This window comes from Bufo gargarizans, chromosome 8 (genome assembly GCF_014858855.1).
Source record: "Bufo gargarizans isolate SCDJY-AF-19 chromosome 8, ASM1485885v1, whole genome shotgun sequence".
NCBI lineage: Eukaryota > Metazoa > Chordata > Amphibia > Anura > Bufonidae > Bufo > Bufo gargarizans.
The window spans coordinates 20,485,987-20,499,626 of record NC_058087.1 but is presented as its reverse complement, the minus strand read 5'-3'; the positions used below and the strand labels follow the sequence as shown (position 1 = coordinate 20,499,626).

General features: G+C 42.9%; 1 protein-coding gene across 9 annotated transcripts in view; it reads left to right on the top strand.

The window, feature by feature from the left end:
• The window catches only part of TANC1 (tetratricopeptide repeat, ankyrin repeat and coiled-coil containing 1), a 192,186-nt gene that overhangs the window by 88,567 nt on the left and 89,979 nt on the right, over positions 1–13,640 (top strand). The gene's annotated exons all lie outside the window — the stretch shown is intronic.

Below are 13,640 nucleotides of genomic sequence, written 5' to 3'. Positions count from 1 at the left end.
GAAAGGAAAGTTGCAAGTGATCTTGCAAAAATTAGTAAAAATGCCAGCATTTTTTTTTCCAATAGGGAAACCCTGAATTTGTCCCCAAAAGCCGCTGTAGTTTTACAGACTGTGGCGGGCGACTCCATTTTACCTTTGACACCTAGACTAAATGCAGTTGACTTGACATTGAGTGCCATTACATCAACGAGGTTATCCAGCAAATGATGACTTATCCTTAGATCAATGGGGTCCAAGTCCCAGCACCCCTGATGATCAACTATGATCAAGCCGCCATGATCCCCCGAGCTCTAGGAAGCACAGCCAGCTCCTGGCAGCTCTTCAAGCACAGCGCCGTACATAGTATAGTGGCAGCTCCTGGTATTGCACTCAACCCCGTTCACTTCTATGGGGCTGATCTGCAACTCGGCCTTGTGACCGATGTACAGTGACATCACATGGCCTAGGGAGATCCAAATGTCTAAAAATGCCCTCCTAAAAGGAATTTGGGCACCTTTGCCCACCTTGGCTGCAAAAAAGTGTCACACATCTGGTATCGCCGTACTCAGGAGAAGTTGGGGAATGTGTTTTGGGGTGTCATTTTACATATACCCATGCTGGGTGAGAAAAATATCTTGGTCAAATGCCAACTTTGTATAAAAAAAAATTGGAAAAGTTGTCTTTTGCCAAGATATTTCTCTCACCCAGCATGGGTATATGTAAAATGACACCCCAAAACACATTCCCCAACTTCTCCTGAGTACGGCGATACCAGATGTGTGACACTTTTTTGCTGCCAAGGTGGGCAAAGGGGCACATATTCCAAAGTGCACCTTTCGGATTTCGCAGGCCATTTTTTACACATTTTGATTGCAAAGTTCTTCTCACACATTTGGGCCCCTAAATTGCCAGGGCAGTATAACTACGCCACAAGTGACCCCATTTTGGAAAGAAGACACCCCAAGGTATTCCGTGAGGGGCATGGCGAGTTCCTAGAATTTTTTATTTTTTGTCGCAAGTTAGTGGAATATGAGACTTTGTAAGAAAAAAAAAAATTTAAATTAAAATCATCATTTTTCGCTAACTTGTGACAAAAAATAAAAAGTTCTATGAACTCACTATGCCCATCAGCGAATACCTTAGGGTGTCTACTTTCCGAAATGGGGTCATTTGTGGGGTTTTTCTACTGTCTGGGCATTGTAGAACCTCAGGAAACATGACAGGTGCTCAGAAAGTCAGAGCTGCTTCAAAAAGCGGAAATTCACATTTTTGTACCATAGTTTGTAAACGCTATAACTTTTACCCAAACCTTTTTTTTTTTTTGCCCAAACATTTTTTTTATTATCTTATCAAAGACATGTAGAACAATAAATTTAGCGAAAAATTTATATATGGATGTCGTTTTTTTTGCAAAATTTTACAGCTGAAAGTGAAAAATTTCATTTTTTTGCAAAAAAATCGGTAAATTTCGATTAATACCAAAAAAGTAAAAATGTCAGCAGCAATGAAATACCACCAAATGAAAGCTCTATTAGTGAGAAGAAAAGGAGGTAAAATTCATTTGGGTGGTAAGTTGCATGACCGAGCGATAAACGGTGAAAGAAGTGTAGTGCCGAAGTGTAAAAAGTGCTCTGGTCATGAAGGGGGTTTTAGCTAGCGGGGTTGAAGTGGTTAAAAGTGCCCCTGTGTGTTTCCTGCTTCCCAATGTAACATAGAAGAGATATATCAGCCAAAATATTACGTCATTTGTGGTGAATGGAGATTCTGTCACACAGATCTGAATGCAGCTTCTTAGTCTTTATCTTGATTTTTTTGTGGGATCTGTTCAAAGTGGAGGGGGAAAAACTTGGATTTGTTTCATTTTTAGTGAAATTATAAAAAAAAAAGTTTCCATATGAAACAGTGTGACATTCTTAGGCTCTTGATCAGGGCTGGAGGTTTATGTAACTTCTGAGAGTCCCTTGTTGAGTTTATAAAATGCGTTAATGTTCCTGAAGGTCTCGGGCGAGAGGGGATTTTTTTTATAGATTCAAATTACGTGTCAATTTGCCCTTTGGGGATTGGAATCCTCAGCTGTTAATTGTCTGTATTGTTATGACTGCAGAAGCATTGTCGGACTTTCAGTGCATTGCATGGGCTCCCCAGGTCTCTGAAGTAGCAACTGTCTTGAAGATTGATGCTGTAATGGAACAACTTATGATGTTTTTAAACTAAAAATGCAAAAATGTCTACAGCCTCCAGCAGTACTTTTCCGCTCGAAGGGTAATGTCCACATGTGGCTACACCGTGGATTTAAAGTTATAGCAAAGAGGTTGAGACTTTACTGAATGAAGTTCACACGCAGCGGAAAAAATCTACAACGGAAATAGAACTGCAATGAGGTTTTTCCACATGTCAATTCATGTTGCAGGTTTTCACCGTGGATTTCACCCCTTGCAAAGCATAGGGTTAAATCTGCAGCAAACATTACAACATATTTGCAGGTAAAGTATAAAAACTTTGCTGCGGATTCATAAATGTGAGGCCGAAATTCCACTGCTAAAACCCCCTTGTGTGGCTGCACCCTTAATGTTCCGTAGTTTTGTCACTTTTTCGATTTGACTCTTTTATAGATAGTTATTTGTTGATGCTTTGGTGAAAGGTTTAAATGGTGTTTTCTAGGCTCCGGAGACTTATGACCTATCCAATAGGTGAAGGTCACCTGTCTCCCGCACCGATCATCTGTTCCTTGCAGCCTCGGGCATTGGAGCTAGTACTTTGAAAGGAACTGGAAGCACAACTCTAATGAAAGAGTAGTGGCTGTGCTGGATTACTGCAGCTGAGCTCTTATTGAAGTGAATGGGAGCTGAGCTGCAGTAACCCGGCACGGCCACTACACCTGGAATGGAGCTGTGCTTCCTGTGCCATTCAAAGTGCCAATTCCGGTGCTAGAGGCTGCAGGGAACAGATGATCAGTGGGGATGTTGGGCGTTGGACCCTCACCGATTGGATTTTAATGACCGATCCTGAGGATATGTCATCAGCCCCAGGAGCCTGGAAAACCCCTTTGATGATTCATCTTTCTGTGTCTTCTCTAAAGTCTAGTGATTCTGTATGAAAGTCTTGTTGCTGTATACATAGACATAGGCACGCACTTGTGTGGAACACATCGTTGGGCTACCAGCCTTAGCTGTAAAAGTGTGAGCTACTGAAATTATATGTCCCATTTGTCCAATTATACTATTGGTCCATTTGCTCCACGTTCGCAAATTGACATGCCTTCAGTCATATGCTTCAACCAGTTTTGCAAATTTTAGCATAAAACTTTTTTTTTGGGGGGGGGGGGGAGGGGGGAGGGGGGTGCGCGTTGCAACACTTTTTGATCACAATCAATTAAATTTAATTTTCCTGGTAAGACCAGAGCTCTGCATATCAAATGTGATATTCTAAGAGAGCTTCCGTTACAGACTATGCCATATGCTAGTAGTAGTAGCAGGAGCAGCAGTAGTAATGCTAGCAGCAGCATATTAAAGAGGACATGTCACCACTCCTGACATTCCTGTTTTAATAGCGACATGCATTCCCCATGTGATAACAATTCTGGAGCATCTATTCTTATTGCTCTATGTTGTGCCATTCCTTTATTATTTCAACTAGAGATTATGAATGAATTGCTAGCAGTCTGCAGTAAGGGTACAGAGGGGCGGTAACCAGTTGGGGGTGTGTCCCTGCACAAAATGGCATCATTGATTGGATAGTGTGAGTCTGTGCAGGGACACCCCCCCAACTGGTTACCGCCCCTCTGTACCCTTACTGCAGACTGCTAGCAATTCATTCATATTTTCTAGTTGAAATAATAAAGGAATGGCACAACATAGAGCAATAAAAATAGATGCTCCAGAATTGTTATCACATGGGGAATGCATAAATCTATTAAAACAGGAATGTCAGGAGCGGTGAAAGGACCTCTTTAAATTGGTTTGATGTAAATTTATAATTTTTCAGGGTCCAGAGTCCTTTGTAATAATATTATTGTGGGCGCTGCATCATTTTGCAGGTTACAGCTGTGCCGTATGTGTATTTGGCACTGTATTGCTTTATTGCCCGATGTGCTAATGGGATTATTACCCTTAATGGCTGTTGTAGTTAAGAGTCTGGCTTTCATGTAAAGCGCATGGTCCCTGATAAGACTTGTATAAAGGCTGCTGTGAGATAATCGCACCGTTCACTATCTCGGTTTCTTTCTGTTTGGACTTTGCTCCTGTATAACAGTGGAGGAAGGGCTGGCAGGGGAGAACATGACGTACCCGTGTTTGCTTTGGATGCACCCGGCTATTTTCCTTAATAAATCTCTGAATGGATATGACGGACAGATTTACTTAATTTGTGTTTGTTTGTTTTTTCTTGCCTGTTTCTCATCTGCGGAGGAATTCTGTTATTCATATGATACTAAACTTATATGAAATTGTTTGTGTTTGATACAGTCTGCCCCCGGGCTGGACTCTCTACAGTCTGAGTTAATGATTTCCAGAGCTGAAAAAAAACACATTACTGTTGTCTGCAAAATGGAAATGTTCCTACATTGCTCAAAAAGTGTGAATTATTTTTGAAGTTTTCTTTTGGAGGCCAGGCGGCTTAAAGTGAATATCCACCTTTTTATTATCATGTCTGTTTGTTTGTTTACATTTTGTTATCATGGTCAGGGCATTGTTTGTTTGTTTTTGTTTATTTGTTTTATACAGAGCTCCAGATCACCTGAGTTTGGTTTAACCGATAACATGCCCACGACCTGCAGCCACCACTAGAGGGAGCTCACTGCATACTGTCTTACTGTTGAGTTCAGTGTACAATCCGTATTCTGTAATCTCTAATTCCCCCTCTAGTGGCAGCTGCCGGTAGGTTATATCTCTTTATCGAGAGTGCCGAATCGCCATGAGGAGTCTTCTAGGCCAGGCAATGCTCCTCTTCATGTCTCGAGGCCTTTTTAAAAGGTAGAACATTGACTTTAAGGATTGATCACCTACCTGCAGTGGCAGTTGCAGGTACAGTAGTTTCTGTTCAAAATGCGTGTCTTTACAGGGAGAATTACCTCCGACTGCTAGAAAGATATAATAAGAAATAGAATAGAATTGAAGGAGAATTCAGTATCTATTGAGATAAAATAAAAAAACACAACAAAACTGCACATTGCCTTACTTATCTTGCACTGTGCAGTTACAGCTTTCATTATAGTCAGGAGATGCATTAACAATACTCTAAGCTTTAGGGAGAAATTCTGCTCATTGTTCTGATAATCTGCATTTTGGAAAGTTTTTGTGTGTCGTGAGTCATTATGTAAGGCAGCTATCCTATAAGTCAATGTTCAACCTTTTAAACAGGCCTTGAGACATAACTTGGATAATAACTAAGCCAGCACCTCATCTGCAGACATCTATTTCGGATGGGTGGTGTGGGGAAAGGATTGCCCTTCATCAGAGCGGAGTACTGGCTTAGCTGAGTGAGAGGCCTAAGTCAGGATTTGGAGGATATTATATTTCCTTATGCAGAGCGCCTAATCGGCGTGGGGAGTCTTATGGGCCAGGCAGTGCTCTTCTGCATGTCTTAAGGCCTGTTTTCAAAAGGTTGAACATTGACTTATAGGATAGCTACCTTACATCTGGTGGTATTAGAGGCAGAGCTTGCTATAAGGTGATTTTCATACCCTCTTCCCAGATTTTTAGAGGAGCATTGCCTGGCCTATAAGACTTCTCATGCTCTACATTAGGACATTATAGTATCCCCTGAATCTTGAGTCTTTAGGAACAGAAGGGTCTTTGGAATATGTTCCTGACAGGGTACATTGACCTATATACAATGAACGCATTACTTGGACTGTGCTTCAGAATATGTTGGCCCTGTATGATTTTTGCACATGTACACGCGCACACCCCCATCACACATTACCCTTCGATGGGAATCTACTTTACCTGCCAATGTGTTTTTGGAGAGAACTCTGAATACTTATATTCCATCTAAAGATTCAGTCCACTATATTGATACAGCATATTTTCCACGTGTCTTATATTTGGCAGAAGTCACTTCATTTGCAAAAGAGATGTGATTCAGTCTAAAAGAGGATTTCTGGTTATGGAGAAAAAAGCCTTGACATTGTAGAGAGATGAGATCTGTGTCTCTAATAAGTATCACCGCTCAGGACCTTCCCTACTTAATGCAGTGAACGGTGCCTGCTCTAGAGGACTCGGTGCGACCATTTACGGTATTACTACCAGAGATGAGCGAATTTCATATTTTGAAATTCACGCTTCGTTTACTGGTAAAAGGTAAATTGCGTTATGGATTCCGTTACCACGGACCATAACGCAATTCTATGATGGAATGCATAACGGAATGCCTTATGCAGGAAAGAACTCCCCTGCATAACAAATGGGACGGATCCGTTATGCCGCCCATAGACTTCTATTATGACGGAATGCCTCTTAAGACATTCCGTTATGCATTCCATCATAGAATTGCGTTATGGTCCATAACGCAATTCACCTTTTACCAGTAATTGAATAGCAAACTAATTTCCTAACCGGAAATTCGCTCAACTCTAATTACTGCCTTACTGTACCTATAATATTACATTTACCCAGATGCGCGATCACCAGCTGCTTCCCCTGGGAATACCGGGGTCGCTGGGCTTACCGATGTCATAGACTGCAGGGATTGGTAAGGGAGGTGTCCTGATATATATATATATATATATATATATATATATATATATATATATATATATATATTGATGACTTTTCCTCAACATAGGTCTGCAATATCTGATCGGCACGGGGTCCGACCCCCGGCATTGGAGACAGTGCCCCATGCGAGCGCTGCTTCCAGTTCATTACACTCCATTGTCTTGGAAGTCTCGCCGGTGCAGTGCAGGGTCAGACTGGGGTTCCTTGGGCCCACCAGAGGAAATTATTCTCGAGGGCCCAAACCCTTAATTAATCAATAGTCTAAAAGATTTTGAATCAGAGAAATAGACCCTAGTGACATGTTATTGGTGCCAAAGGCAGGTCCAAATGTTTTTTTTCTTCATTTTTTTCATTTGGACCTTTAGGGCCCACTGTGGTATTGGAGCCTTGGCCTACTAGAGGATCCTCTGGTTCTCTGGAGGGCCAGTCCAACACTGGTGCAGTGTAAGTGTGAATGGTAATGTCCTACATGGACAAAAAACAAAAACACTTTTTTGACACTGGCCTTTTACAGGTGAAAACATTTTTAACACACTTTACCTGTAAAATCTGTCCGTTCGTACCAATGAGGGGCAAACACCCTGAATGGATGGATATTTAATTTTTTTTTTCCCCCATTGTCATGTTCCAGAAGTCGAGAAAGGACTCGCAGGGAACCCCTTCCAAAAGGTGGCACTAGCGAGACAGCTCTCGTTTCCTGGCAGATATCTATTTGCTTATTATTGTTTCCATGGTACATTGCCATTAAGTCTCTATACACAGCTGGTCTCCTTAAAGGGGCTGTCCCACAAAAAAACATTCTACAGTTTTCAAACCAGCACCTGGATCTGAATATTTTTGTAATTACATGTAATTAAATTTTGCATAGCCCCTTAAGTTATTCAGTAAAATGTATCTGTATAGTGCCACCTGCTGTTTTTTTTTTTCTTCTCATTTCTTTGTCCTGCTCACTGCGATGGTCACACATGCTCAGTTTCATCTTTCATCTGCCTCCTGAGCTGTGATGGGGAGAGCATGGACACACCCCCTGAGCTGTGATAGGGAGAGCATGGACACACACCCTGAGCTGTGATAGGGAGAGCATGGACACACACCCTGAGCTGTGATAGGGAGAGCATGGACACACACCCTGAGCTGTGATAGGGAGAGCATGGACACACACCCTGAGCTGCACCAGAATAGACACTCCCCTGAGCTGTCAGCATGATATAAAGCTAGCAGAGCAATGAATGATGAGATCTCTGGACCCATGTGAGGTACAGGGCTGGTTCTAGCTTTGTTAGAAAGAGATTGTCATGTACTGTATGATGTCCGATTACAATTTTTTACATTAGTCGTGGGATAACCCCTTTAAGGAGAGCCAGTTACCCCACCCCCACCCCTGTAAAACATTAGGACAAAAGCCTGAGAATGAAGATAAATTGTCTCTCAAAAATTTCAGCTGGTTCTCCTGTGACCCCCTCTATGTTCTCACAGTGACTTGAGGTCATCCCACCATCACTTTGCTATTATGCGGATGACTGCACTTGTGTAGGTAACCTTCCCAGCCTACTGATTGTTATAGGTTTGACCCATAATTCACTGGGTTGCAGAAAATCAAGAGGAATATAACTGTGTATTATACAGTGTCATCAGCTAGACATCCATGCCTGCCCCAACCTTGACCGCCCACAGAAAATTCACCGCTTTTATTCCTTGTCTCAGTACATTGTTTTTAAGCATTGTGGCCCATATTTTTATGTGTATTTAATTTTTTGAACATTTCTTCTGATTATCCTTTACTCGGCCAATTATCAGGAACGAACGTTAGTACGAACGCCTGTGTAAAGGTGCTGCAGATCATCTGATAAATGAGGGAAATCATTGTTTCTGCTCCTCAAACAGTGAATCTGTACGACGATTAGCGATTTGTGGTGGCCATAACTCATCTCCATACAGTGAGGGCGATTGCTGCATGTCAATGCAGCTCTCAACTCCACTGATGATCAGGCAATTATCGGGGTCTTGGAAATGCACCTTTTAGACATCTTCAGGGTCCTGTAAAACCAGGGACAGCACCTTTAGATGAAGCAGTGGACCGGAGAGTGCTGTTGCCTCCATGGTCACGCCTTGGTCCACATACTAGTCCCTGATGTGCTACCTCTGCACTAAGTACGGTTCATGTTTGCTGCCCCGTTCGTACCAGGAGAGCTGCGGTCAGCATTGTTTACCCCGCTCGGCCCTGCCGTCCCACTGTGTTTGGTCAGCTGGCTTGGAGAATGACTTGTCCTGCTGCGTCAGCCACAAACAGGCAGCCGGCCCAGCACAATCTGTGGTAAGATGCCCTGCACTAATGTCCTATAGATGTCCTGAGCTGTAAAGTGACCCGAGGTAAGATTACACACACTTGTCCTTTGAAGAGGGAGTCAGTCTAATAAAAAGCCATATCGGGTTTTCTGTGACCAGTATACGGTGGTGTCTGCTGGGGTTCAGCTGTCGATGGCCCCCGCATTTATTGTTACACTAATGGCTCCGTCTATCACTGCGCGGATTAGAACAAATCTATATTCGGTTCTTTATAGAACCGCTGAGGGGATTACATGCAGAATAGACGTGTGGTATGGCCGCAGGTACGAGGCCTTAATCTAAAATGTTTGCCGGGGTCTAGAATTTTTCATAGTGACAGGTCATGCGTTTCTGATCGGTGGGGAGCTGGTTTTAGCGTGCATAGGGTCCTGTTGGGGTATGTTCACACAACGGATTTTAAAAATCCCCATACAAAATTCAGCACGGATTCTTTGTGATTTTTTTCAGAGTGTTTTTTCATGTGTGTGTCTTGAAAGGTCACACACAGCGTGGATTCTGACATGCTGCTGCTTTTTTCCAAGGGGAAACAAAATCAGGAGCTGTTTCCCATTGAAATGAATAGGAGGCTGTTTTGGGCAATTTTTTTGGTAGCTCATTTTGAGGCAGACAACGTGTGAATGGGCCCTTAGGGCAAGAAATTCTGCCATCTTGTATGTACAGTGATATTACTGTATGTCAGAATCTCCAGAACTTTGTGTAAAATAAATTTTGCGCCTTTTATAAAGTATAGCAGGTCATTTTATTAAGGCCTCTTTCACACGGGCGCCATGTTTTTGGCCCAGATAAGATGCGGGTGCGTTGCGGGAAAATGCACAATTTTTCCGCGCAAGTGCAAAACATTGTAATGCGTTTTGCACGCGCGTGAGAAAAATTGGCATGTTTGGTACCCAGACCTGAACCCGGACTTCTTCACAGAAGTTCGGGATTGGGATTGGTGTTGTGTAGATTTTATTATTTTCCCTTATAACATGGTTATAAGGGAAAATAATAGCATTCTGAATACAGAAAAAATAAATAATAATTTAACCCACCTTAATCCACTTGCTCGCGCAGCTCGGCTTCTCTTCTGTCTCCTTCTTTGAGGAATAGGACCTTTGATGATGTCACTGCGCTCATCACATGATGGTGATGGATCATGTGACGGACCATGTGATGACCGCAGTGACGTCACCACAGGTCCTTTTCCTGTGCACAGCAAAGAAGAAGACAGAAGAGAAGCCGGGCTGCGCGAGCAAGTGGATTATGGTGGGTTAAATTATTTATTTTTTCTGTATTAAGAATGCTATTATTTTTTCTTTATAACCATGTTATAAGGGAAAATAATAATGATCGGATCCCCATCCCGATCGTCTCCAAGCAACCGTGCTTGAAAATCGCACCGCATCCGCACTTGCTTGTGGATGCTTGCGATTTTCACGCAGCCCCATTCACTTCTATAGGGCCTGCGTTGCCTGGAAAACGCACAAAGAGGAGCATGCTGCGATTTTCACGCAACGCACAAGTGATGTGTGAAAATCACCGCTCATGTGCACAGCCCCATAGAAAAGAATAGGTCCGGTTTCAGTGCAGGTGCAATGCGTTCAACTCACGCAATGCAATGCGGTGGATCCACCAAAGTTATGTAGAGGCGCTGGCTTCTCCATAACTTTGGCCCATCCAGCGCCAGGCTAAAGCTTCCATGTTGGCTTGCATTTAGACCATTTTCTATGCCTAAAACAGGCGTAGAAAATGATGACCGAGATGGGCCCACGCCTCCCTTTTTTTAAGACCTGGCGTAAACGGGGAAAAGTTGCAGATAGGCCTAATATAGTCGTATTTCTGATTGTAAATGATGCCCATAATTTCTTATTCATACTATTCTCACTGTTATAATGTAGAGGCCCCTCTTCCAGAACCCCATTCACATGCAGCAGGAAAAAGTAAATAGTAGACAAAATGCAGTTTCTAAATCGTCTGATAAATGGCCATTTTAAATGTCATTCAGCTCGTTTCTGGGGAAAGCTAAATGGCATGTAAAATGTCATCCCAACTCTCCAGCACCTTTGAACTGCCTCATAGGCCTGGTGGCTTATAGCCTATGGGGCTAAACATTGGGGCACAGGAGCCAATAGTTCCTGTCCCTGCCATTCAACACCGGCCCTACCCATGGACCATTACCAGATGATCCACCGCCTGGTACTTTGTCCCGCAGCTCGGTGGTTGGGGACCACTGGTCTAGCAGGAGTGCGGGGTGTCGGACCTCACCCGGTCTGGTATTGATGGCCGCACCTGAGGATGGGTCATCAGTATTAAAATCCTGGACAACCCATTTAAAGTGGCTCAGTAGGGCAGCCTTTTGAACTTCTTTCATCTCTTACATTTACTGTGCTTCTCCATAGAGGTTTTAGGTGCTCAAATTTTTTGCTGCTGTGTGTTTTTTTTTTTTTTTTGTTTTTTTTTAACGCGGCTGCATGCTATCCACCTCTGACCGAAAAATGAGAGCAAAGCGGAGGAGACGACAACTTTACAGTGTTAGGCCTCATAATGTGACTGGATTCCATCTTGGTGCCAGTTCTAAATGGTACAGAGTCATAATACGGTGGAAATGTATTCTATAATGGTTTCCATGCCCCTGTGAGATGCTGTATGTTGGCACAGAGCGGTTTTTGTACATAATGTGCAAACGCATGAATATAAAACAGGTGCCATTTTCCCTACGACTTCCACCCTTTAATTCATAGGGTGAGTCCATGGCAAAGCTTGCATATAACAGATTTGCAGCTGAATTAGCAGCGTGGAAAGACTGCCACATGTGGACTCCACCTTACATGGATTTTACCTTTTGTATTGCAGTTCTGCATAGCGCCCTGAACTTTCCACAGATTTATTTTGCCATTTGAAACCCAATCCAGATATATTGACTGATTGTCCAGAATCTGACCTGAAAATCTACAACAAATCCAAATCTGAATTGACCCATGCAGTATTTTACAGAACACCATATGGAAACATAGTCAGAAACGTGGTATCATACAGAATGTGTTTTGTGGATCCATACTTTGTGCTGTTTGGTACTGATCGTTCAGTCTGTTGCATGCCTGAGGATTAAAAGATGCTGTCCCACTAATAGCATTCTACAGTTTTCAAACCAGCACCTGGATTTGAATACTTTTATAATTGCATTTCATTAAAAACGTATTATAGATACTGAGTTATTCAGTTAAATCTATCTGTATAGCGCCACCTACTGTCTGCTCTTTTTCAATTTCTCTGTCCAGCTCACTGAGATGGCCACACATGCTCAGTTCCATCCTTCAACTGCCAATAGCTGCAGCAGACAGGACACACCCTCTTAGAAAGGACACTCCCCCTAAACTGACAACTTGAAATAAATCTAGCAGAACAATTGGAGCAATGAATGGGGAGATGTTTGGATCCATGTGAGGTGCAGGGCTTTTTTTTAGAAAAAGGTTGTCATGTCCTGTGTGATGTCTGATTTTCATTTTTTCCTTATTAATCATGGGATAACCCCACCTGGATTTTTTGGATTGGCACACAGGGACCTTTTATTACTAAAACTCAGAGGTCACCGTAGAGCGGTCCATTATGACATTTGTGTTGACTCCTATGGGGTGCGTTTCAATCAGTTTTCGTATTTTTAACATAAGAATTTATAAATTCATGTTTTGCTTTGGACGATGTGTGTAAAGTGGAATTCCTCCCTCTCAAGGCTGAGCGATTGGCGAGTGTAAAGAAGTCATCTATTTAGGTTACACAAAGCACCATCTTGTGGGCCTCTCCGCCACCTCGTCTGTGGTCTCGGCTGTGTGTAATAGGCAGGACCAGGTGCTGGTTACTCGAGCCCCAGCAACTGCAAATATTAACAAGTGAGGCAATTACATGGCCGTAAACATTCAGGAAAGAGCCATATGAGCAAGGCAATAAAATGAATCCCAAATTCTACTGCCACGTTGGCATTTTAGAATTTAAAGGATTCTGTCGGGGTTCTTCATGGATTCGGCTGTAGATTTTCGTGTGACTGTCACAGCATTACTTGAGGGGGCTTCAGAAGGGATAAAACTCTGATAGTTGTAGCGAAGGGCCCAGCAGCTATAGCACTAAAATTTGGGGTGTATTATTTCTACTTTAGGAAGCCTCTAAAAGTTGGTTGTAAATCCTCTAACTGTATTTGATATTTGGTAAAACTTTTTGGTGTTGTATATCATATTTTATATAATAGTAATGTGGAATCGTATCAGCCGACGAGCCCAGTCAGGGTTGGACCGGCACACCAGAGTACCAGAGGATCCTCCGGTGCTCCCAGTCTCTGAAACCATGGTGGGCCTCAAAGGTCCAGGAGAAAAAATCCTACTTGGAGCTGCCTTTGGAGCCAATCACTGGCCACCAGCGTTAGACTGAAGTCCTTTGGGCCCAACAGAGGAAATTATTCTGAGGGCCCACCCTCTGTGCATACAGGACCTAAAGGGCCGTGGTTTATTAGGGGTCTATTATTGTCAGCACTTGGGCTCACCGGAGGATCCTCTGGTACTCTGGTGGCCCAGTCCAACTCTGCTTGTCACTAGGGTCTATTTCTTTGATTCACAACCTGTTAGACTGATG